General features: G+C 36.0%; 1 long non-coding RNA gene across 2 annotated transcripts; it reads right to left on the bottom strand.

Annotated features, from left to right (window-relative positions):
* Positions 1–4750: 4750 nt before the first annotated feature.
* On the bottom strand, positions 4751–26134 carry LOC143440360 (uncharacterized). 2 transcript variants are annotated; one of them, XR_013108097.1, is made up of 3 exons: positions 25890–26134; positions 12934–13086; positions 4751–5224 (listed from the first exon to the last, which is right to left on the bottom strand). It is a non-coding gene; the product is annotated as an uncharacterized LOC143440360 (long non-coding RNA). The 2 variants fall into 2 exon arrangements; XR_013108098.1 differs by lacking the exon at positions 4751–5224 and adding an exon at positions 6442–7571.
* Between the last annotated feature and the right edge of the window lie 308 nt (positions 26135–26442).

The raw sequence follows: 26442 nt of genomic DNA, 5'->3' as shown, positions 1-26442 counted from the left end.
TCTTTATTGCTTCTCTCAGAAAACTTAAAGCAGGGATTACCAGCTCCCCTGACAAACCTGTCCGCCTCCTCATTCCTAATCTTGCAGAAAACAGAAATCTGGTGCCACACAGCAGTCTGTGGAGGGGCAGGATTTCTGCTCAAGAGATCAGAAGAGCAAAGAATTGCATTCTTCTTAGAGAAGGCTCTTGCAAAGTTTCTGCTGAATTGAGCTTTACATGCATGTGGAAAACCTAGTGTAAGGGATGTGGTTGCATTAATTATAAGATTTCAATTTGACAGTTTAATTAGGAAACGGAGAGTTAGTGTAGGGCTTGCAGAATTCATGATGAATCACATACTCCAATAGACTTCATTTTCATATTTCAATTACACACATTTCTAACTGATGAACAGCAACATAGCATTTTCTGTTTAATAAATGTGATATCTGTTGGAATTGATAACATTAGTTCAGTAATTACTGAGCCATTATTGTCAGCCTTTTAAAAAACATGGGAAGAAGACTTAGTTATTAAAGTTTAGCATCAGCACAAACTACGTTTGAAATGTTCCGACTACAGAGCTTTGAGCCGAGTATTAGACAACCCTTAAAGAGGAGAGCAGAATTCATTAGCAGGTGTTTGCATGAGGTTGATTTTGATCTAATCATGCCTTAATCACTCCCAGACATATCACTGCAGTTACTATGTTCTTTTCATATCCTTATCTCAGAAAAAAAAATACAAAAAACAGGAGCAAGACTTAGGTTTAAATAGTGTAATTTAATGTGAAATCAGGCAGATATTCTAAGCTTTGTCTAATAATTCTAACAAAGCAGAAAGAAAATTATTTTTCTCTGTCTAAAGATAAATGTCAGTTGAAAGAGGATAGAGCATTGAGTTGCCAAATCCATCAAAACACATGCAAACTGATGTGTCCTTTCCCAGAGAGGTTGTTCTGAGAACTGGGAGCTAAACTTGAAAGCCAAGTAGGCTCAGAGATTGGAGTCTTTTCTTCCATGGGTTTCAAACAAACAGAAGTTCATTAAATCAAATGCAGATGTCAGTTTCCTCAGGGACTGGGGCAAAGATCTTTCCCTACAATAAACATATCCAAACACACTGGAAGTGAAGCATAAGTCTGTGGTTTTAATTATGTCTCGATTTGTTCATATGGATCTGTATGTGAACAATAGCATGAATTCTATATACTTGAACTGCAAATCTCTTTCTACATAGAAATAACCCTGTTATTTCACTTAGATGAAGTATATTCACATATATAGTGTCACATATTTATGTTATTTATGTTTCTATGTGTGATGTGAACATTTCTAATTATGCTAGGCCTAGACAATAGACAAGAAAGCAAAATGTCGCCTTGTCCACATTAGGATTACACACTTTGTATTTTAAAGTTTCAGGTTAATCATTTTTAAAAATCCATTTTCAATGGTTTCAGGAAAATTGCATGATTAAATATGTTTGCATTGCTTGAGAAAGTTAAATACAAAAATGACCATAAGATGGTTAGCACAGTGCATAGCTTGCTCAATAAATGCTACTTACTCAAGAACTGGTGATTTCACTGTTCCTTCAGCAAAGCGAGTTTTTGTATAATAACTACAAAAGTTAATAAATGCAGGAAAAGATTGTATTCTAATATCATGAACAGTCCAGTTTATCAACAACTGTTATAAGTAGATAACAGAACTCCGGGCATATTTAATAACATTTCATTTGATTCATAAGGTCAAAACTAGTCTTCTAACCTTTATAAGATATGTGGATAATTCACTCTACTGATAGAAAAACATGATAGCTAAAACTTTGGAGACTGTATAAAAGCTATGGCACCAAGGTACAAAAGCATATTATTATACAGTCTTTAGTGACACTCTATCATCAAAAAAAAATTATAAATTAAAAACCTGCTCATCGCACATTGACCTCTCAATATACACATTTTAATATTCTTTATGGAAGACCAAGTGCGAAATATACCAGAAGCATTCCTGTTTGTAGGAAGGGATGCCTGTCATGGGGGAAAGCATGACAGGATGGCCAAAGTTTCTATCATGAAACTTTTTTTCAAAGAACAACATAATGTTTCTTGAAACAACAGACTTAATCTTTTAAACAGAAAGGAGAAATTTGGGGAAAAAATTCTATTATTCATCAAGACAGATTCCAAAATCTTAACAAGCCTTCCAATGAATCATTTGTGATATTAATAAATGTGATATACAGGTCATGTAAAAATTCATGCCTGGATGGAAGATAAACTTGAAATCTTACAAGAACCAATGAATTTTAATGTAATGGAGTATGATTGTGAACAGTTCTTTGCAAATAGGCTTTCAGAAATTATTGCCACTTTTAAGTTTTGAGTATCAAAGAAGAGTATCCATAACCATCAAAACATTATTCAAATAGACTTCATTTTCAAACTACATTAGTTTATGAAAGTAAGTTATTTTCATTGTCTATGACCAAAACAACATAAAGGAACAGACTGAAATGCAGAAACATGCAGGTCCTACTTTCCATCAAACATTAAACAAAAGCTAAAGTCATCTCCAAACTATGAAAAACATTGTCATGTGTTCACTAAACATAAGCATATTGGAAAATATAGGTATACTTTATAAAATACATTATGCTACTTTGTATTTGTATAGTAACTTTAATTCTTAAAAACCTTTAACTAGTTTTTCAGCTTTCTTGGCTATAATTCTGAATGCAACATATACTGCACTACTTGTAACAGGGTATTTAGTCTTAAATAACTTAAGAGCCACTGTCTTATATTTCTGATAAAAATAGAAAATAGGTTATAAGAAGAAAAATATTAAATCAACTAGTGGTTATTGGCAGACAGTGGTAGAAAAAAAAACTAAAAGTAAGAAACCATGTTTCAGAGCAATGATATTATACACTGTAACCACATACATGGGTATAAGACTACATACCTGCAGTACCTTAGAGTCCACTTATCTAACTATGGTTCCACACATCCTAACTGTGAGATAAAGATTAAGAAAATGTTCATGAATTTTACTGAACCTAATATAAAAAAAATGTATGCTACTTGTTCATTTCTTCAGTTCTGACACAAAGTAGAGGGTTATTGTTCTATGAAGCAAATGCCAGAAAAATCCCCCAAAGAGTCTTTTTTTAAGAGTCTTAAGATATTCAGCAAATATACTAGACAATTATGCAGTTTGTGTGATTTTAAGAGAACAGAATCTATTCCTTCCCATAAATGAAACATTTTATACCTAGTAGTTGATGTCTGAATTCATTATAATAATTAGATATATGGCCTTTTATTCTACAATGAAATGTCAAAATACAAATATCCAAAAAAGAAGCAGCTTATTCACTTAAATTCACAATAAATTTCAGATGATTGATATTACACAGGTTTCAAAGTGACATAATCAAATGAAGATAATAGGGTGGTAGATCTGGAATGAAAGACACTTAATAGATGGTGAGAGGGAAGACACTTGCTAGAAAAATTGGAGGTTTAAAAGAAACTTTGTTTCATAATTTAATACAAAGTGAGTCATGTTTTGGAAATCTGTTAAATGCCACTCACCATAAATAAATCGCTAATCATGAATTTACAGAGCTCCCATAATACTGTGTTTACAGAGAACAAAACTACATTGGAAAGAGATCACTCCTGCCCACAAAGTACATCCGAGCTTTGGTCTCTCAGGCTCTTGTCTGTCAGCTGCTATCCTTGAAGTTACTACTCCATCTGTGCAAATGTGCAGACTTTCAGCTAAGCCTTCCCCTGGCAGTGGAACTGGCTTTGGACCACGTGTGCTAGTTCAGCACAATAGAAGAGGGGCTAGAGCATAGGAAAGGGTAACCCAACTCATGCAGCCTTCTTCCTGCTCATCTTTGTCACTGTGGACAAGAATTTATGTTCTTTGAGGCTCAGCTTTCCACTGACAAAAGAGCAGTTGTGATTTTCATTATCGTTATCATCGTTACTACTATGACTATTTGAAACACAAAACACCACCATATTAATTTTAGGTATTTAGGAAAGAAGTTGACATTTCTGTCACAAGTATTAGTTGAACATGTCTCACTGGAATTTTGTAGGACGATATTTCCTTCAAGGAAAATCAGAATGAAGAATAGAAAGAGCATTTTAACGAGACAAACTTGTCTCTTGAGGAGAAAAATCTATATTTAAGCAACTCCTTTGTTTAATCTCAGTTTCTCATTAACTACTTAAGAACATGTACTCTTCCACTCAGCTTTGTCCAGCAATGCCCAAAGGGTTTTCTTCTTAACAGTAAAAGAAACACATAAAGAGTTTAAGATGAGAATCTGTCTCTATCAAACATTCATCTCTGGCCATGTCCTAGGAGAATTCTAAGAGGCCAAGATGTCACAATCATGCATTTTCCACCCCTTATAAAACTGTCCTACAGTACAGATGGAAAACCTGCTCGTAAATCTCGGCAATGCACATGTTGTACACTGCGTATTACTCCTGGCAAGTGGTTCCCAGTTCCCTCTTCCCTGTTAGTGGCATAGACTTGTATCCACAGATACTTGCAAATGAAAACAACACTTTTTAGAAAACAGAGGTCTGTTTCCACATGTTTTACCCCAGTGGCTCTAAAAACCTCCTCACCTTCTAATGATTGTGAGATATATATATATATATATATATATATATATATATATATATATATATATATATTCTTTTTATTGTAAATCTTTATATTCCAAATATTGTAGCCCCCAATTTCATACAACAAATTCTAAAAGACATAAAGACCATACAGATCATAGTGCAATAATAACATCTATATAATAAAGCACTAAAGCATTCAAACATTCGGGGCTATAAATTAAAATAATTGGGCTTTTTACAAGATAAAAGATAAAAAATGTAATTTAATTCTTGTGATGTAGAAATGCATATTCACCCTTCCATTTGTTGAGTAGGCTATCTCTTTGTCCAATGTATGTTGACTACTTTGTCAAAAATAAATCAGACATAGATTTGCAGTTTTAATTCTGGGTCCTCTATTCTATTCCATTGGTCTTCCTGTCTAGTATCAGGCGGTCCTTAGGTAAACGGCTCTACAGGATAACTTGAAGTTGTACATTGTATAACCTTAATAGTGTTCTTGCTATTAGGATGGCTTTGGTGATCCATGGACTTTTGTGGTTCCATATGAACACATGCATTGCTTTTTTTTTTTAAACCTGTGAAATATAAGATAGGGATTTTGAAGGTTATTACATATAATTAATACAAATATCTTTAAAAGATACTAGATGATATAAAGACTTTCCATGGTCCTGAATAATAAATTTAATACTGCAAAATGGCTCATCTATAAAAAATTAGTTTACAGATTTAATATAATAACTTTCAAAATCCTAATGTATATATTTAAATTTCCAGTAGCAACTACTATTCACAAGAATTCACTATGCCTCTAAAATGTCTAGTCACTTAAAAAATCTCTACCTTGGATACCATGTTGGTGACTATGTCTCATCTTCCTTCAGAGTTTTAAGTTCTGTTTTCTACTTGCAATTGACATGTGTTGGTATATTTGCATGAATCTTCATTAGTCCTTTTAAAAAGCAGCCCCTAATTTGAAATGTAATTAAATACCAGCAAAGAAGAGAATAGCCGTCAGATTATCACATGATTGCCATGGATTTATTGGGAAAACCTCTCTATTTTTCTTGCCAATGGCTACATGTCTTACAGAATTACTGACTTGGTGCATAAAATGAAGAACACTCATCACTAAAGGTAGTTTGTGAAACCAATTAATCAACAAAGACTCATATGTTAGTCTTTATGCTGAGTAGTACCCAGTGTCAGCACTTCAGACCACATGTTACCTCTGTTTGCAGTAATACAAAGGCATTGCCTCTGTGCTAAGGATTCCATTTCTTGCCTTAAGTTTGCATTGTCTGAAACTAGACTGGCTCCTATAGACTCATTCTGATAGCTTATAACTCTGATAAGTCTCTATATCAATTTCTATACATTAGAGTTGAAATAAGGCTCTCTAGTCTCAGTTTATTTATTAATGTTTTCCTTCTACTTTCAGTACAAAAACTATATACATTTCAGTTTCATTATGTACTTTGAGACAAATAGAGATTTTTATGCACCCTATATAGTAGCCATTTGGGGGTGGAACACTTTAAACAATCTCCTGACAGAGTTTTCATGTTAATATGTCATTGCTAGCTATGGACATCATGTTGTAGAGAGACCTTCAGAACTCTTTCTTCCCATAACTGAAAGTTTGTACCTTTTGATGTTGTTTTTAAAATAGTATTTCTAAATTCTTCAGAAACTCCAAGAAAACAACTATAACAAATATAGAAATCCTTTAAGGTTTTGCTGTCCTTTAAAATACAAGCCAAGGATCAATTAACAAAACAAACTCCTTCCATTAATCAGTTTACTAAGGTGCAAATTGTTTACCAGAACACAATGCCGGCGAGGCTGCTTTGTTTAATGACAATCTTAACAGCAAGAATCCCTGGGGCAGGAAGCAAGTAATCAAGAATCCATCTCTGAAACTCTGAGAATGTTGGCAACAGTCTATTCTAATACATGGTTACAACGAGACCTTGTACAGAAAACAATACACTGAAATAGACCAAACTTGTTATGAAACAATAAACTTAAATATAGCTATGGACCTGAAACAAATTAGCAATTTTTGCCTTTAGGATCAAGTTTAACATTGTTTCAAACATATTTTTGTTGCCTACTTTGTGCACCCGAATACTCACAGTACATACACATTTTTAGATAGAATTTCAAGATGTGAGAGTGTCCATGGAGGTTCATGATGCCATTAAATTCAGATTTGAACTTCTAAGCACCTGATCTAGAGATGGGTCAAGCAGATGCTTAAATGCTTTCATATACTTACTCTGTGTTAGGATAAATTTAAAAAATATATACAACACAGAATAAAGTTATAATAATGCCACAAATATACTATCAAGATATGACATCCATGTGGAATATCATGGGAAAGTCAGGTGATTTCAGATGGAGAGTGGACTCGGGAATGGGTGTGGACTGACTTTCCAGAAGGAACAGCACGACATGCAGAGTAAGGACATAGAGAATGCCCAACATTATGTTGAGGGGACCATGAATCCACCATCTGGCCTTAAATCAGGGACATTGAATTATGACATGTACAAGACAAATTTAGAAGACAGGTTCAGGCCCAACTATGGAGATAGAGCCAGTTTTCCAAGCACAACTTTTATTTTTTTTTTATTTACTTTTTTTTTTTTTAGTTCAGTCTCATGACTAAGAGAGCGCTCTCAGAGTTACATGATGATCAACATTTCCTCCAACTTAGAGGTGGGGTCAGGAATGCTGGGAAGAGGTCAGGGTCATGCTGAGACTGACACAGGGAATGACAGAGAGTCCTGTTTCCCAGTCCAGCCATCTCCCAGCCAAAATATACTACAGCCTCCCTCTTCTTTCCCAGGTTTCAAAGTCTTGCAGTGGAATGACCGGCTGGAAGCTGGAACTGCCCTGTATTTTTTCCTCTCCCTGTGACAGAAAAGAAAAGAGAGGAGGGCCAGTGAACTTTAAACTTCCTGATAACTATAATGTGGGAAAGTGCCATTTTTAGGTTTACATGAAGGAGCTACCTCTGAGAATGGCCTCTTGGCCTGTGAAAAACTAGAAACATCCCAGGAAGTCACTGCAATGTTGTAGCACTGTGAGAAATTGTATAAAAATAAACATTGGATTATTTCAGGCCTAGTCCCTTGAGAAAATGAGCCAGAATTACTCAGAACTACTAGGCTAATCTTGACAGAACAGAGGAAATTAACAACTGAAGCCAGATTTTTCCCTTCTAAAAAAACTGGAGGTGGAAACTATTTATGATATTTTGGAAAATGAAAAAGAATCAGGTTAACCGTGTGATTCAAATGACCCTGAGTGAAGATGGCTGATGTCCCTGATGAGAAAAAGCAGAGGGGACAACTGCCTCAGGAAGGTGATGGCTGAAAACCAGATTCAGGACAGCCTGAACCACACAGTCCAAGAAGCTTACAGCTCCAACCTCTGAAAACTCGAATATCTGGAGCTTGGTGGGTTCTCTTAAAGCTTTGCTTTAAATATTTGTTTTTCCTTGGAAGAAACAAATATTTAAAGACAGAAAGGAAACATGCCCTGTCACTATGTCACTATGGGAGCTCTCCTCACACATGACCAAGAAAGGGTTTCCTTTTCACTTAAAAATAATTTCCTATTGACCTTCTGGTTTACAGGAAATCTACTCATTGAGAAAGCCAAAACCAGTTTAAGATTTAAGTAATGTTAGCTAAACAATAGCTCAGAGTACTGTGCTAAAATGATAAAAGTCAGTCTCTCTCAAGTGTGATCACTTTCTACAATTTAATCAATCGACGCCATGTTATTCTAATTCTGCTCTAGGGACTTAGTAGCTTCTCTATATAGGCAGAGTCCTGGGCCCATGATGTCCTGGCTTTCATCATTGTATGGGACAGAAATAATCTAGAAACACAACATGGAGAAGAAAATGAAGTTATTGTGTCCCAATTCTTTACAACTAGGTTGAACCTCAAAATCCCACATGGGCTTTTATAAAGAACGCCTTTCTACTGCTAACAACCGAAGAGCTGGACAAACAATTTGAATCTATTACATCTACATAATCTACTAACTCAGAAAATAAAGAGGAATATGAAGAGCTTTTTTTCCTCTAACATTTGGAAAAGGGTTCACTGTTCATATCTTCATTACCTATGATAGTTAAATCCTCCAGAAAACCAATGCTAACATAGTGTTACAACTACTAGCCTAGCCGGGAGTAAGTGAAAGCATTTGTGTGTGAGGAATGCCTGGGAACCATTTAGGGTAGAAGATTGAGGGGCACCATGGAAAGTCCTAAGCTCTGAAGCTGTGGCCCAGCTCTCCCAGCTAGGAGAAGGGATCCAGATACAAGAATAATTAGCCACTAAGGGCTTTAAATAGAGAATACTGTTGAGAAGTTTTTAACCACAGTTGTCACTAATAGATAAATTTAGAGTCGGTGGAGTATGGAAGCCCTGAAGTCCTGCTTGTGTCTTCCCATTGACTTCAGGTTTCTATGGGTCAAAGAATAAAGCAGTTCTCAAGGGGCTGCACTCATATTTGGTGCACCAGGTTGGCAGGGTGTTACTGGAAAGTCGTCTAAGTTATATACACCTATGCTGCAGTTGTCTGTCCATGTGATTTTCATTGTCTGAGAATCGTCATTCCATGGTCTGGTGGGGGACGGTCTTAGTAGTGAGCTTAGAGCTCATATTTCCTATGTCTATATCATCTCAGAATGATCCTGCTTTCTTTTTCACCCAGATTTCGTGTCAACTTGTTATTTCTTGGGAAATTCTACTAGTTCTCATCAGCTTAAATTCCTTCAGAGATGCAACTGAGCCCAGGTCATATGGAATTTTCCCAGAGCTTATAACTTATCGGAAGTTTTTTCTCAACAGGAATGTGATTTCTCAAATGCCATAGCTATGCTCTGGACCCCTAAGGATTAGACACGTGTTTTGCACCAATATGATAGAGACCAACACTTCTGTATCTTTCAAGTTCTTAAAGATAATTCTAACCAGTGGCTTTGCTCTTGACAGTAATATAATTCCTGAAATCCTATCTCAGTTGACATAGGAGGAAGTTCAAAATTCTACTTCTTGTCATTCTCCATTCTAATAGTTCTCAGTCAGTAAATTAAGATTGAAATTGTGGTTATTCCACCTTTTGAGTATTTTATTCTAAATTGTATATTTTATGAACAAGGAAATAAAAATTAGATTGGCTCTAGATCATATGGGCCTGTGATAAGATGAACATTGGCAAGAGTCCCACAGATCTCTGTACCTGAGTGGTCCTCACATTCTCTCGGAAATATTGTAACCTTCAGATTCCCAGTTATAATACCAGTTAAAATCCAGTTCAAAGAAGTTCTAGGAATGTCTGGTGTTACTATTCCTCAAGACATAAGCACCTAGGTGAATATCTATCTGGATCCTTTAGTGGAAACAATAAAGGAAAATCAACGTGTCTCTTAAGGATCAGTCACTGTATTCTGTAGCTAGACACTGAGAACCTGAATTTGAGACTCCAGGCTCATTAATCTCATTAGTACTTGTTTTTATAATGTACTAAACATAATGTCAACATTATCTTTCAATTTAAGATTATTTTTCCCTGTAAACACCATACTATATACATTCTTCTTAGGTGTCTCTGACCTTGACAACCCCTAGCATAAATTACACCCTTTGATTTTTGGTAGTTAACACAGCTGTGTCAATACCACTGCATCAGAGAAACATTATTCCATGAGCCCCTGAAGCTCTTGGCTCTGTGACTGCCTCTCCTGACATAAAGGAAAGGAGGCATTACCAAACTTCTCAGTGATTCAGATGTCTTCCTCAGTGAAGCCCTGATGCCTTCGATGGCAGGTGAGTCTTCTGGATCTTCTCTGTAGAATAATCCTCTTTCGAGTTCTAGTACGCCCACATCCTGGAGTCTCTTAACCTCTTCCTTCATCATTGACAGCTATAGTTTAACATTCCATTTCCCATTTTGAGCCATCACACTGCCCAGACATCAAAAAGCAATTGTAGCAATGGGTTTTTCTTTTCCTCTGGACTCATAAATGTTAGATCCCATGTGCAGACTAAATGACAATGAGTCGGTGAACTCTTTTTTACCTACTCTGTGATCCAGTACCCTTAGTCAAGCTCATTACAAACCTATGCCATGGCTTCTGACAATATATGCTAACTTAATCATGCAATTTCCTCAGCATACCTGCTATAAATATATAGAAATTTCCTGATTCTCAGAATCATAGAGCATTACTTATCTTTCCTTTAACAAAGTCACCATTCATATCCTTGTAATAAATAATGTCACCATTGATTCTTCCTATAATATTTAATTCTAAAGCAACTTATATTGCTTTTAAGACACTTTAGATTAGGTACCAGAAACTACCATCAGATCTTTAGGATCATATTAATCCTAAGCTTGACACCTTCACTGTCACAAAATGGCTAAAAGAGACAAATGGGCCTTAGCTCTTTGTTCAATGTTCAGTCTGAGAGAGAGAAATTTTCCTCTTTATTTTTTTTTTCATCTGATTGAGAAAATAGGGCCCGTATACACAGTGTTGGCACTAGACCATGAGACTCGCCAGTTATGGGAGTCTTTCATACAAAAGCCAGAGCCCCAGCAGCATCAACAGCTAGGTTCTACCACCCATGGAGATACACTAATGCAAGAGATGTGTAATGGTGAAAATCAGAGACAAAGGATTTAGCCAAAGGGCGGCAGTAAGCCTGAGTCTGCCTTAAGTCTCTAACTTAAAACTTAGGGCTATTTAGCCAGCAAGTGGAGTGGACTTAAGCAATGGTCAATATGAAGGTTTGACGACCATCTCCAATACTTCTAGGTAGTACAATGTCGCCTGTGTAATGCCCATAAAACTGTTTTGTTGTTAATCAGTCTCACCCTCTGAAATGCTTGTCCTTCCTGGGCAATGGGGAGGCAGTCTTGTCAAAAGACACTCAAAGGCAGAGAGAAGAGGCTTTCAACTTTGTTTTTAACTACCAGGTAGGATCAAAGAAGACTCAGAGGTTCCAGCCTGATTGGTTCCATTTTGACTAATTTATTCATACTATTTAAGCATAATGAAAGTGACTTTTGCATTTCTGCGTATTTTTTTGCATATTTGTTATGTTTCTGTTTTTTAAATGTAATTTTACATGCTTATCGTAATTGGCATGCAATAAATACTTAAATGGGGTCAATTGATGTAACCAGTGGAAATTAGAGGTAAGGTAGATTTTGAGCAGAACCAGAGGAAACAGCAAGAGAAAATGGACTTAAGTCATCTTAACTTCTTTCTAATTTGAGGAAGATGTTAAAGAAATAATTCTCTAAAACCATGGGTTGCTACATTGCCATTATTAATTTTATTTGTCAACCTGGCAGGGCTAAAAGTAGTCCATGAGAAAAACTAGTTGACCACCATTTCTTGATATTTCTTGAAGGTTATTTTGAAAAGTCATTTAAATTTGAATTCATATATAAAGAATAGATTGGCAGAAGACGGTAAGACCGAAAGGAAGACATAGAATGCTGTAAAACACCATCTTCTGGGCATGACATCATTCTTTGACTTTAGAATGCAAAATACTTGTGATGACCTACCTGCACAATATCTGTGCGAGATTTGGGCCCTCAACATTGTTTCATGAATAATAGGGTCAAGAGGCCCCCTTTTTCCCCTGAGGATTTGTAAGTAGTTGCCAGGACAAGAAAAGAGTCATTTTCTTCAGTGGTACAACTGCTAGTAAGTTTCCTATACTCCCGGAAGTAATCATAATTGAAGTCGTTCAGTCATCTCTCGCAAAAGAATGAAAATAATTCTACCTTCAGTATTCAGGAAGAGAATCGGCAGAATATAAGGAGGATACGCGATGGTAATGAGCTGAGTATCATCAAAACATATGTGTGAAAAGGTTGACACTGAAACACACTATTATGTCTTGTTAATATATACTAATAAAAAAAGTGCTCTAAACCAACTCTATAAATAACATCAAATTTGATGAGAAGTCAAATTTAACAAAAAAGAGAATTGAAGAGCAAACTCTTTGTCATCGCTGAAACGCAGTTCTTCTCCTGCCCTCAGTGGGTGATTATTGGTCTTTGGAACTCAACTCGGAACTTAACAACAGCAGCTACTCCAATTGTCAACCAGATGGAGACTCATTTTCACCCAAACTCTGCCCTAGCTTCTAAGCTTGAAATAGCATATTTGGGCTTCTCAGAAGCCAATGTGATTCAAGGCAATTTTCATAATAAATCCCGACTTAAATACCTGTATTATCCTATTGGGTTTGTTTCTTCAGTGATTGCTTGCTGATGTACACATCTATCTCAGTAGAATAAACGATTCAACTGTTGAGCAGAATCTCTCAGCTTCTCTCCTCATCAAAGTTAGTTGTGACTCAATTTGAAGTATTTCATTTTCCTGATATTAATGAAAGGAAAGGTAGTTTTCTCTGTTTAACATAATCATTGCCTTACAGTGCTCTTAAGGAGATACTGTGCTTTTAAAACCTTCATCTATTCATATATCTGATATTTGAAACAATCACTCTCCAGCAATGTAACATCCAAAGTGAAAATTCAATATCTTCTACCATTAACAACATCATTAATAACAAATGTCTGTTTAATTACTCTTGCTAAGATTAAAAAGGCCATTATTCTTGTAACTCGAAAAACTCATTAGCTGAAAAGGGCTGTTAATGCCAAATGCACTCTTTAAAGATGCAGTCCTCGATATTTGAAGGTATTTCTGACACTCATGCATTTGTATTACTTTAAAAAAGCACTACCCAACTGTGCTGAAGATCATGCTGGGACAAGAAGCAAGCACTGTAACATTTCAAAATCAGACATGAAACTACAAGACATTTTACAATATCATACAGAGTTTGTTCTTCGGCATAGTTAAACTCTCCACACTGAGCCCATTACTCATCACGTGCCTCGCACTAACCCAGTGCGTCCATACCAACACAGTGCATCCTAAGGTACAGTTAATATTCATAGGCAACTTCTCCAAAGGGATTGAGAACCATAACTTACGATTCCTGAAAGTCAATTTAACATCTGAGATTTCAAGGAATTTAGACCCATTAAATGAAAATTATACGGGATTTAGAACAGCATCTTTCCTAATCCACTGTTGCAGCTCAATATATTTTTAACACAGAACAACTTGCTTAACGTTTAGGAAGAATTAGAACAGTGACAGTACGCTCAGAAAGCAATTCAGGTTGTGGCAGTGGTAACAGCTACATCAGCTACATGCCATGTTTTGTAACAATTTTTCATATTTTTTTCACTGCAAATGATAAAGAAGACAAACGACTCGCTGTGCTGAAGCATCTGTCCTTACTGTAGGATGCGTGTACTTAATGGATCTAATGACATTTCATACTCATGATTTAGCCTCAAAGAGACAACTTTTGAATAAGAGCAGAGCCCGAGGAAGAGCAGGAGTCAACTCTGGTGAATCACTATAAGGAAGAAAGATACTGCTTCAAAAGAAGAATGAAATACCTTGCAATGGTGAATGGGTCTCACTTCTTTTTTTTTCCATACTTTAATACATGCAAACTGATTGCATCCTTAGTATCAGGAGCTATGATAAGGTCTAGACTGTCACCACATATCAATCCTGGAGGAGTTCTTCCATTGCCTGGGCTGCTGAGCCCATCAACCAATAGAGGCCATCATGTAGACACCACACTGGTTATTTGTGCTGGCTTTATTGTGGCAGCAAAGATAAGAAAATAAAAGTTCTTCAAGGCCAGGAAAATCATCTGAACAGCATAGAATTTAGTTCTGATGTATTTTGTATCGAGAGCTTTTACTGCTGTGAAAAGAAAATATTTCACTGAAGCTAGTTTACAGTTTATAGATGTAGTCCATATTTTCATGATGGAAAGCATGGTGGCAGACAGGCAGACATGGTGCAGGGGAAGGACCCAAGAGTTCTTCATCTGGATCAGCGGTCAGCAGGAATAGGGAACATTGGGCCTGGCTTTAATGTCTGAAACCTTGAAGCCCAACCCCCAGTGACACGTTTCCTCCAACAAGACCACACCTCCTAATCTTACCACTCCTTATGGGCCTATGGGATCCATTTTCATTCAAACCATCACAGATCTAAAAAGACAAATAGAACTTGAGCTAATTGTCACCCTTGTCTTTAGGTAATAGGGCAAGATAAATGAAGGGAGGTTTTAGTTGAGCCTGTAGTTTTACCCACAAGCCTGACTCCCGTTCGTTCCTTCATATGCTGCACAAGTGAGCTTGTTACTGTCTCTCTGGAGAGATACTGGGACCCACAGGCTCCTGGTTTATGCACCATTTACTACAGCTTCTTACGATACTTTTTCTTTAGGGAAAGCACTGTCTTACAAACTTTGTCTAATCAGTTTTTAATCTCTCATTGCTCTCTCTCTCGGTTGGAGTGCAGTAGTGTTTACAGAATAAACTTCCAGGGACAGTAACAAAAAATAAGAAGTTGCTTTTGCATCATCTCATAGCCTGAAAAAAAAACAAACAAAAACAAACAAAAACAAACAAACAAACAAACAAACAAACATGTTTAAACATTTGAAAATGCCTCTTTCAGATCCGTGGTGGTTTGAATGAAAATGCATCCCGTAGGCCCATAAGGAGTGGTATGAATAGGAGGTGAGGCCTTTTTGAAGAAAGTGTGTCACTGGGGGGGGGGTGTTTTGGGGTTTCAGATGTAAAAATGTAAAAAGAAAATAGTGCATACCTGATTATATAGAAAATAAGCATACCTTACTCTGAGGGAATTCTCTCTTATATTTGTGTAAATGTAAAAGGAATTGCTCTCCCACTTGCTAACACCCCTGAAACAGGATGTGAGAACGTCAAAGTTCATTAACATTAAGTAAGTGTGCTATTAGATAGCCCTTTTAGGAAAACTGTACTTCTTGGTTTGCTGTTATGATTTTTTTTTTTTTTGAATTATATGAAGCATTAGGTTTGGAGATAAGGAAATAGGTACCGTAGCCATCATTTTGCTCTTCAAATTTTTCAAGGGAGAAACATTTTGTGTGTTTCTTCTACATAAAAAAAAAAAAAGTTGTCAGAAATAGTTATAGTAGGAAGCAGAGAGGTGATTCAGCAGTTAAGATCCCTGGCTATTCTTCCAAAGGACTGAGGTTTGACTGTGGCACCCACATGGCATCTCACAACCTTCTGTAACTTTAGTTCAGTGGGGATCTGATGTTCTCTTCTGACTTCCACAGGCACCAAGCATACAAGTAATACACAGACATACATGTAATCAAAACACACACACACACATATACATATATACATCATATATACATATACATCATATACATATATACATACAGATATATATACAGATATATACATATATACATACATATATACATATACACATACACACATACACACACAAATATATATATACATATATGTGTGTATACATACACACATATATATATATATACATATATATATATATATATTAACTAGAGTCCCTCAAAATTAACTCAGTGAAAAAGAATAGTTACATTTGCCCTGACAGGGTTTCAGGTTTAAACATTTTTGCCAAATAAATTCATGTAAACCATAATCACATGTGCTGTGTGGGACCAAAATCAAGCTACTAGATTACATCCAAGTCTGCCCAGTTACATTCCTGATATCACATGATGAGTGTTCTACATGGTCATGTGAGTTGCTTTGGGACCGGGCAAGAGCTGGGAGTCTGCTTTCTACGTTTGAAAATAATCTCAAATATAGTTTTGTCTGCCAAGATGAGAGTGAGACATGGTGGCACACACCTGTAGTCCCACCATTGAAGAGAGGGAGGTAAGATGATCAGAAACCTAGATGACATGGTGACATTCAGTCTACAGGACTGGGGGAAGAAAAAACTTTAAAAACCCAGAAAAATATATATAGATAATTAATAAATATTTGGAGAGCTTACCTCTAATTAATTTGAAATTAGTACAAGGAACCGAGGGATCTTTGTATCATATGCGTGAGTTTGACTCATCAGAAATTAGCTTGACTGATTTTTTATGTGACTTTTTTAATACACATATATGCTCATATTTACAGAATCCTAAATGAAACTGCTCTTCCATGGGAACTACATGGGCATTTATAGATAGTGCCTTCGGGTAAAATGAAGAGAGCATACTCTTTTCCCTTTTATGAAAGACTCAGTTTTTTTATTATTCTGGGAAATTCTATTGGGAAAATTTAAAAGGTAAGACTGTGTCTCCTAAAGCAGAACAAAGCCCTGGTTTTGCTATGAACATTAGAATTCACACAATTTTGAATCTGTCATGTGAGTAGAAAGTATGTGTGCATTGCATGCCTGTGTGTGTATATGTGTATGCATGTGTGTATGTGCATGTGTATTCGTGTGTGCATGTGCGTGTGCGTGTGCGTGTGTGTGTGTGTGTGTGTGTGTGTGTGTGTGTATAGAGAGAGAGAGAGAGAGAGAGAGGAAGAGAGAATGAATGAATTTTAAGTAATTTAAAAATAAAAAATAAATAATTTTACTTCTTATGAAACATGTAGAAATATTTACATGGAAATTAATTTTTAAGGAAAGAGTTTGCTCCAAGTCCATGAAATAAACAAGATTGTATGTCACAAACATGGGCAGCATTGGCCAAACAGCTCAAGCCAAGGCTGCCAGATATTTGTCAGTTGGAGAGTTTTCCCTTCTTGTCTTTCCCACCTACGTCTTATATGACTCCACTGTTTATGACTATTAAAATTCTATTTCATATCAATAATATCTGTTCCATGAATTATTTATAAAGTTTCTTTAGATTCCCATAGGAAAGAGCAGTCATAGTGGGAAACTAATATACCAAATGTAGGCCCATGTTCCTAGGTAAAAATGGATAGTTCAGCATAGGTATGACATCTCACTATGCACCTGTGACGTGGTAAATAGAATTATACTACATAAAAATGGTCATCATGTGCCAAATCACCCACAGACAACCATTGGACTGAGCCCACAGACCCCAGTGGAAGAGTTAAGGAAAGGACTGAAGGAGCTGAAGGGAATTCAACCCCACAGGAAGAACAAAGCATCAACAAATCGGATCCCCCAGAGCTCCCAGGGACTAAGCCACCAATCAAAGAGTACACATGGTTGATCTGTGGCCCCCACCTTGTCAGGCTTCAGTGAGAGGGTATGGGCTTGGTTCTGAGGAGGCTTGATGCCCTAGAGAGAATGCTAGAAGGGTGAGGAGGGAGTGGGTAGGTAGGTGGAGGAGTACCCTCTTAGAGGCAAAGGAGAGGAAATATGGGGTGGCATGCTCATGGAGAGGGGACCAGGAAGGAGGACAACATTTGAAATATAAATAAATAAGATAACTAATTAAAAATTGGTCATCATGATGCTATGTGAATTAGAGGGAAATAATTGCATCACAGAAAAGCAAGCCATAAAAGCACCAATAGTTATTTTATAATAAGTGGTCAGAGGGCAATCATAATTAGTTGTTAGGGATTTTGTGACCAATTCTCTGGCTCAGAATTAAGTTAAGTCAGAGAGCTGTGCTGGGATCAGGAGACTGAAAATAAATTCATGCCAGAGAGAATTTACCACCTTCATAATTTTTTTCCTGACAGTTAAAAGCTTAAACAAATAATAGAAGGTTAAGTTTGTGTTTAAAGTAGGAAAATGTCTGATATCACCTGGGGAAGTTCTCAAAGGAAATCTTGAGTCTCATATTTTATCTTTGATAATTTCCTTAACCAGACTTTATTTCTAAAAGGCTAGAGAGTTTATCCATGTCTCCAGGAAGGACTTATGTTAACACCTCTCAAAGCAATAAATTCTCTCTCTGTGTCTCTCTGTCTCTCTCTTTCTCTGTGTATGTCTCTGTCTCTCTTTGTCTGTCTCTGTCTGTCTCTCTCTGTCTCTGTTTCTCTATCTCTCTGTCTCTCTATCTCTGTCTCTCTATCTCTCACACATACACACACACATAAACACACAGGCACTCAACACATATACATGGTACACACATACACACATACATTCAATACACACATATACAATACATACATATACACACAATACACTCACACACATACAAACAGTAAGCACATACACACACATACATACACACAGAGACACACATGTGTCATCACTGCTACTGAGGCCAACATCACCATGTGTTAGAAATATACAAAGAAAGTGCAAAATTATACATGCCAGAAAACACATGTAACAGTAAGTTCTATTTTCTCTGAAACTAAGAAGTCTGAAAAACACTCTTTATACATAACTGGGTCTCCAAAGTTAGTGAAAGGACAATTCAACATCTAGGCAATACCACTCATACAATTTGGGGATAAAAGATTCTGAGCCGTCCATGAAAGTGGAAAGAGCTAAGAGGTCTCTGACAATTTGGGGTCAGGGCTGGGAAATAGAGAGAGGTGAGTAGAGCCTTTCAGCAGACAATGAAATTTAATGAAGAGAAGAGAAACTTGCTTTTGTATACATAGGTTTTTTTTTACATGCAGATGAATATTTTCAGTTTAGTAAGGAAAGAAGAGATTGTGTAATAAAATTTGGTCTCTTTATTATCTGTGTAGAAAATGATGTCATATCTCACTGTGGATACGAAAATCGAGTGGAGGGCACTTATGTTCCTTCTCGTACCATAAACAGAATCAGCTCAAAACAACTGGAAATAAAGAAGGGCTGAAATTTTAGTACTTTTAGAAGAACATTTGAAAAAATCATTTTATGGCCTTCACAACAAGGAAAGCATCTTTTTTTTCCCCAAACACTTTATTTATCAGTATTTGTATATACATACATACTTATACATGTATACATATATACATACATATATGAACAATAATTAAATAAGATATATTTGAAAAGTATTGGGGGTTGGGCAAGGAAAGCATCTTAAACGAACAACCAAAACACACAAGAAGAAGTAGAACCGATTCAATTTATTGAAGTTTTATACTGTTGTTAGAGCAGAGTCCACGGACCTTGTTAAAACACACATTCAGCTTCAAGACGTGTGCTTGGACGAAAAATTAGATCCTAAATAGCAAACAAAAATAAAGTATCCAGAATATTTAAAATACAACACATAAAAATATAGATATGGACAAAACACTTCCGTTGACAGGAAAACCCAGAAACCGGGCTCTAAGATGAAGGTGCCTGCTGCCAAACTTGAAAATCTGAGTTCAAAACTGTATGGTGGAAGTCAAGAAGGAAGTGCTGTGTGTTCTCCTGACTGTGACTACCACACACATGGTGTAGTATGTGCACACACAAGCGCATATGCACACACACACACACACAAACAAAAGAAAATAAGTAAATAAATACAGCTCCTCTTTTTAAAAATCTAACAGTAATATTGGATTGGAAAATATTGGAATATATTATTTGCCTTTCTCTAATTCAAGTTTTCCTTGTTAATGACCATTAGAACCATTAAGAGCCATCTCTGTTGCTTATTTTCCCCAGAAACTTCTTCCATGCTCTTGGGAGCTGACTTAGTTAGGGTTTTACTGCTGTGAACAGACACCATCACCAAGACAAATCTTATAAGGACAACATTTAATTGTGACTGGCTTACAGGTTCAGAGGTTCAGTCCAGTATCAAGGTGAAAACATGGCAGCATCCAGGCAGGCATGGTACAGCTAGAGCTGAGAGTTCTACGTCCTCATCTGAAGGCTGCTAACAGAATTCTAGCTTGCAGGCAGCTAGGAAGATGGTCTTATAGTGCACACCCACAGTGACATACCTACTCCAACAGGGCCACACCTTCTAATAGTGTCACTTCCTGGACTGAACATATACAAACCATCACAGGGGCTCTCACTGAAAATGCAATAGTAGTCTTTGAGGGACATTGGTCTAGAAGAAGCATAAGCACATGTGCCTATCATGTTCCTTTAAAAACAGCAGTCAACACGAGAATGGAGGGCTCAAAGAGGGTGATAGGTTTCTATTGATCGCTGAGGATGCAAGCTCTATTTTATCAGAAACACTTCCTTCAGCTTCATGATTTGTCTGTGTGTGTTGGATACACAAGACATTGTAAAATAGTATTAAATTCCTTATGAGGATTTGCATTACATAGTGATATCTTTATTATCAAAAAATGTATGACATATTGAAACAAAACTGATCGTTGTCCTGTAAAAATCTCCCTTTACAAAGACCTTCAGAAGAAAGTCCTTTTTTGGCTTTATTGCAAAAACACATTTGCTTTATTTTTTTCCTAAATTATATTTTGAGCAAGTAAACTATGAAGCCAAACAAATCCTTGTTTTCTGTAAAGGCAAGCATGGTCACATTGCAGGCAAAAGCACTAAGTGCTCTGTTACTGCTTCAAGAACTTTACGGATTGCCAGATTGCCCTTCCTACCCTTTGTCCTCTCCGGCTGCTTCTAAACTCTGCAAAGGGGCTTTTAAAGACTATTATCTGCCATATACATTAAATGCATAATAATAAATATATACATGACTGACTTTAAAGTGTAAATGTACATCTCAGGTGTCTGTTTCTGTATATCAGCTGCAGATGAAACTATTTTTTAATTGACTGGGGACGTTTTTAGTAAATTTACCAATTTTTATTCAAAAGTAAAAGTTTAATCTTTGAATCTCATAGTAACATTTGTTAATCAAATAAACTAGGTAAAAGTATTGATTTTAAAGTATTATGTTATGAATTCAAAAGCTGACACTTCCGCTAATAAATTTATTATAAACCTTGACCACAACAAAGCATTTTTATTCGGTATGTTTCTTTGTCTGCAAAAATGTACCAATGATGACTTTTTCAGGATTCTGTTAGGAAATGAGTAGAAACCTGTATTTTTAAGTCATAAAGTTACCAAAAAGAAAATACAAAGAAATTTCTCAGTTTTACCATAAAATCTTATCTTTAAACTCTGCTTCTGTTCTTTTCTCATCCCAAGCCCTTGGATTACTCTTAATCAATATAGTCTCTGAAAATGGCGATGACTAATCCTGCATGATGACAAACACCTGAATCCCAGTGTTTGAGAAACAACTGTCTCCACAGACAAAGAAAATGTGTAAGGCAAGAAATATCTTATAAATTGATAAACAAAAATGTATGTGTGAATGTATATATGTAGACACACATAAACTAAATATACATACATCATTGATATCTTGATATATGATATATATGATACATCATTGATTAGTCTTGAAAATATAAGCCAGTATAAAATATACTACTGCTATAACAAATACTTCAAAACTGGATGAGCCACATTAACAGAGCCTGATGTTACTGAAAATACACCTGATATCTGATAATTAAATTAAAGTGAATTTAAATATTTGAATATAAATATTTTGAAATAGGACTAATTTATAGACATTGATACAAATAACATATGGATTAGACAGTTTATACTTAGGAATATATATACATATATATGTGTGTATATATGTATATGTATACATATATATGTGTATATATGTATATATATGTGTGTATATACACACATATATATACATATATGTTATACAATATGTATATACATATATAATACATATATTTATGCTTAGAAATATATATACATATATATTATATATGTATACCCATACATATATGTATGTGTATATATGTGTGTATGTATGTGTATATATGTGTATATATGTATAGAGGTATATATATGTATATGTATGTAGTATATATATGTATATATTACACATATATGTAACCCATATACATATATGCATACAATAACAGTTAATAAAGAAAGATGTCATGAATTACAAGGAGGATATATAGAGAGGTTTGTGTGGAGGAAGGGAAAGGAACAAATGTAATTAAATTATAATATCAAAGATAAAAAGCAATGTAAATTATAATAAAACACTTAAAGAACAAAATAAATTAATAAACAAGTAAATAAAATTGCCTAAAGAGAAGTCACATAATTAAATACAATTAGTTTTTCGAATTTTTCCTACAACAGTTATTATGAATACATCACCTAAATTTCCAAATAATTTAAAAATAAATCTTTTGCAAAAAGAATTGTAGTTTGCAATCAATGCTAGCATCTGAATAGAGCATATGGGCAGCCTGCATTGAAAAAAGTTTCTGTACAAACATGTTGCTTTCCTCAGGTTTCCTTTCAGGGAGCTGGTTTCTTTTTCTGCATATCATCCTGTGTAATTTATCCATCGATATGACAAATTCATGTGTCTGGTAAACATACATCTAAGTTCTTCTGGTATGCTTCTTAGTATGTGCTGACACTATTCTAGTACTAGATACATAGTATACAACAAGAGAAAATTTTGTTTGAAATGGAAAGTCAGTTGTGTCATGTTTTCTGGAAACTGTCTTATGAGAGGATGTTTTGCTGAAGCAGACATGTGGGAGGATGTTTTGTTGAGAGCAGACATGTAGGGTTTTTCTGGAAGGAGCCTGGTAAAGGACATGTGATGTTTTGCTAGAGCAGCTGCTTAAGAGAACATGCAATGTTTGGAAAGGATATAAACATAGCCCCAAATACAAAGTATGATGGTGTGTGGTATTGGTTCACCCTGGCACTCTTTGCTGATTATCATTTATCATGATGTTGTAGAGAGAAATCAAAGATCTTCCGGTGATGTTCTAGAGACTTCTTGCCACTTCTGCAGACTCTGGCCAATTGGCAGAGCCTCGCTGTTTCCTCTGGATCAAATCACTATTCCTAATTCGTGAATGCTGTTTGCAAGTAGGTTGAGCTATCACTGGTGATTTGTGTGAACTGAACTCCTGCTTCCCTGGCAATGCGGTCTGGATTCACCAAAGAACTATTTCTAACCAGGTACCCATCCTCCTCTTCCCTGTTCACCTTTCCTTTCCACTACCTCTGGTGGGTGGGAGGCAAGAAGGGAGGTCAAAGCATTTAAGTATACTTACTAAAGTAGGTTTTGGAAAATAAAAGCCTACATTTGTTCTCATGTAATTTACATTACATTAAATTCTGATGATAAAAATATGTGCATGAATAAATATGTAAAAACCAACCAGGTGATGCCGTAAAATAAATAGCAAGGAAAAAAAGAAACAGAACGTTAGGTGTGTTTGTGTTAGATCATATATTGTTTAAAGAGGATAGGGAAGAAATCTAATAAGATGATATTTGAACAGTGTGCTGAGTAAAAACAAGTGAGCAAACAATGTAGATCAGGAGAATATGTATATTGTAGACATGGGGGAAAGTAAGTGAGGAGTCCTAAGAGAAAGGCCTTAGAATTTTCAAAGAAGAGTAGGAAAATGCATGCAAAGGAGAACAGCAAACAAGAGAGTTGGTAGAAGGTGACATCAGGTAGTCAATGAGAGTAAAGTTCACATGGACTTGGTAGGGTTGTGAGCAGGAAGAGAGTGCAGATAGATGAAACAGAATTGGAGTATGTGTTTCCAGCTCTTTCTATATTAGAGATAGACTAAAAAAGTGCACAAACTGTCAGTGGGGTGCCCAGCCACTAATGCAACATCGGTACCTACATTCCACACCTCATGAAAAGCTCTGGACCTTCACAGAAGAGGAAGGAGTGAGATCCTAAGAACCATAGGTCAGGGAGACCAGAATGAAGCAATATCTTCTGTACCCTACTGGCCATTGTATTCATGAACCCAACAGCCCTAGTTGCCTGCACAAGATCTGATCAAGAACAAACGAGCCAACATTTTATCATAGAGGGGGAGAAGCCCATGAGCTGTAACCCCTAACTGGAGAGACACTGACAGCTGATGGCTTCTTGGGGAAACAAGGTCTGTTTTCTTTAAGAACATGTATCCTGAAGGTGAAGCATGCTCCAATGGGTGTCCCCAAACCGAGGGAACACAGATTGGACTTTGTTCCCAAGCCTAGAAGAAGGTATAGACATCTAGGAACTACCTCTGTGGCATTCAAGGGAAAGATGAACAGAGAAGGGGAGATTGTACCGGGAGCTGGTCAGAGTCCATGAGACTAAGCCGGTGTTACCCATGACCTCCATATGGGAACTTAAGCACTAGCAAACATTTCCGTGCATATTAATGAGTCTGGGACAAAAAGCAGAGATCTGGGTCGAAAGAGAGAGAAACTCTAGTGAACATTTTATATATTTACATAAAAATGGAAGAGACCATGGGCCTGTGCTGTGTTTGCTGATTGGAACCCATAAGACAAAATGAAGTTACTCATATTATCTCATTGACACCGGTAAATTCAAAGACATCTGTGTGGAAGAGAAAATCAAAGAAGTTGGACTTATAAACCTTGTTTTAAATATGGAGAAGAACACTGACAGGTTTTCATGCATCCATCCTTCCTTCCTTAAGCTTTACTTAGTGGTGAGAGAGTCTTTGGAGAGCTTCTGGACTGAGCACTGCGATGACACCATATCAATGTGACTGTGCTACAACCTGGGATGTGAAAGCCACTTCCATGTCCTTTATAGGATACATATAACATATATTGCAATGAGTCTTGAATTTTGTGCAGTCAGTTATATAACCAACAGAATAAATTTTAAAGATCAAAGATTGTTTACTGTCATTTTGACTTTATAATAGGTTCAAACTCAGTTGCTCAAATATTTCACAATGCAGCCAAGTCACAAACCTGCCACCAGAAAACAAATACTGATTTGGGTTATCTAGGAAAATCCCTCGTGTTATCATACTCTGCCAAGATTTCCAAGATTTACTAAACTAGTATCATAAGCTTAATCATCATATAAGTAATTTTTAAAGTCCTAGAACTGACCACTCTTAAGACTTAATATCTGTGTACTCAAAAATCAAAATACTGAGCTTCAGATTTAGTATGCAACTAATCCATTTTCCCTGCCATTTATGTTCAAAGCAGATATTATTTTGAAGATAATTATTATTTGTATTAACTCAGATAATAGCCTAAACACACCCCTCCAAATATTGTTATTTTGAATTTTTTATTGCTGTTTTTGAACACATTTTTCTTCCCATCTTCTTGTAGTCTTTATAATTATTTCCTCACAAAGTCCTTCTGTGGTATAAAGCACAAAAGCATATAAAATCTTACATTTGCTGGCAGGAATGAGAAGAAAAGAATTAGTGGAAGTCACAGACACAATTTTCAGTTGTGGTTCAGACAGCTTATAAATGCTCACTCAACTCATTTTAAATCTACTCAGATGGCCACCTTATTCTTCTCGATATGCTTACCTCCAGGGTTATCTGCTGCTTGGATGACATTACAAAGTCAGACCAGATCAGTGTCCTGTCAAATGGATTACTCTGTGTCCTTATTCTACACCCAACTCCTTCTCTGTCTGCACAGGATCCTCACTGCATACCAGGAAATAGCAGTGGGCACCTCCTGGCACTGTTTTTATTCTTATGCTGAACACAGGTGATGTGAACCCCAGGGAGCAGCTCATGTGGTTTTCATGTGACATCCAAGCAAATCTCATTTCCCTTGAGGAAAGTAAAAGAAAGCATTCTTATAGAAAGGACCAATACTCCAGTTTGTTATGTGGGGATTATTACTCACTAAACAAAATGTAATTCTGAAAATGAATTATATTTTATAAATATAAAGAAAGCCATATATTTTAACACTCTATTTTAATTTTGAATCATATCCTTGCACTCTATTTCAACATTTTACCTTCCCAGTGTCTTATATTTGGGCAATAAAGTTTAATAATATTTTCTAAAGCTTTTATGACATTATTTTAAAGTAGCATAAATAATGAAAAGTAAGCCTAATTTCATG

This window comes from Arvicanthis niloticus, chromosome 29, assembly GCF_011762505.2.
Source record: "Arvicanthis niloticus isolate mArvNil1 chromosome 29, mArvNil1.pat.X, whole genome shotgun sequence".
Classification (NCBI taxonomy): Eukaryota; Metazoa; Chordata; class Mammalia; order Rodentia; family Muridae; genus Arvicanthis; species Arvicanthis niloticus.
The sequence above is the reverse complement of the archived record's forward strand: the minus strand, read 5'-3'. Positions and strand labels throughout refer to the sequence as shown.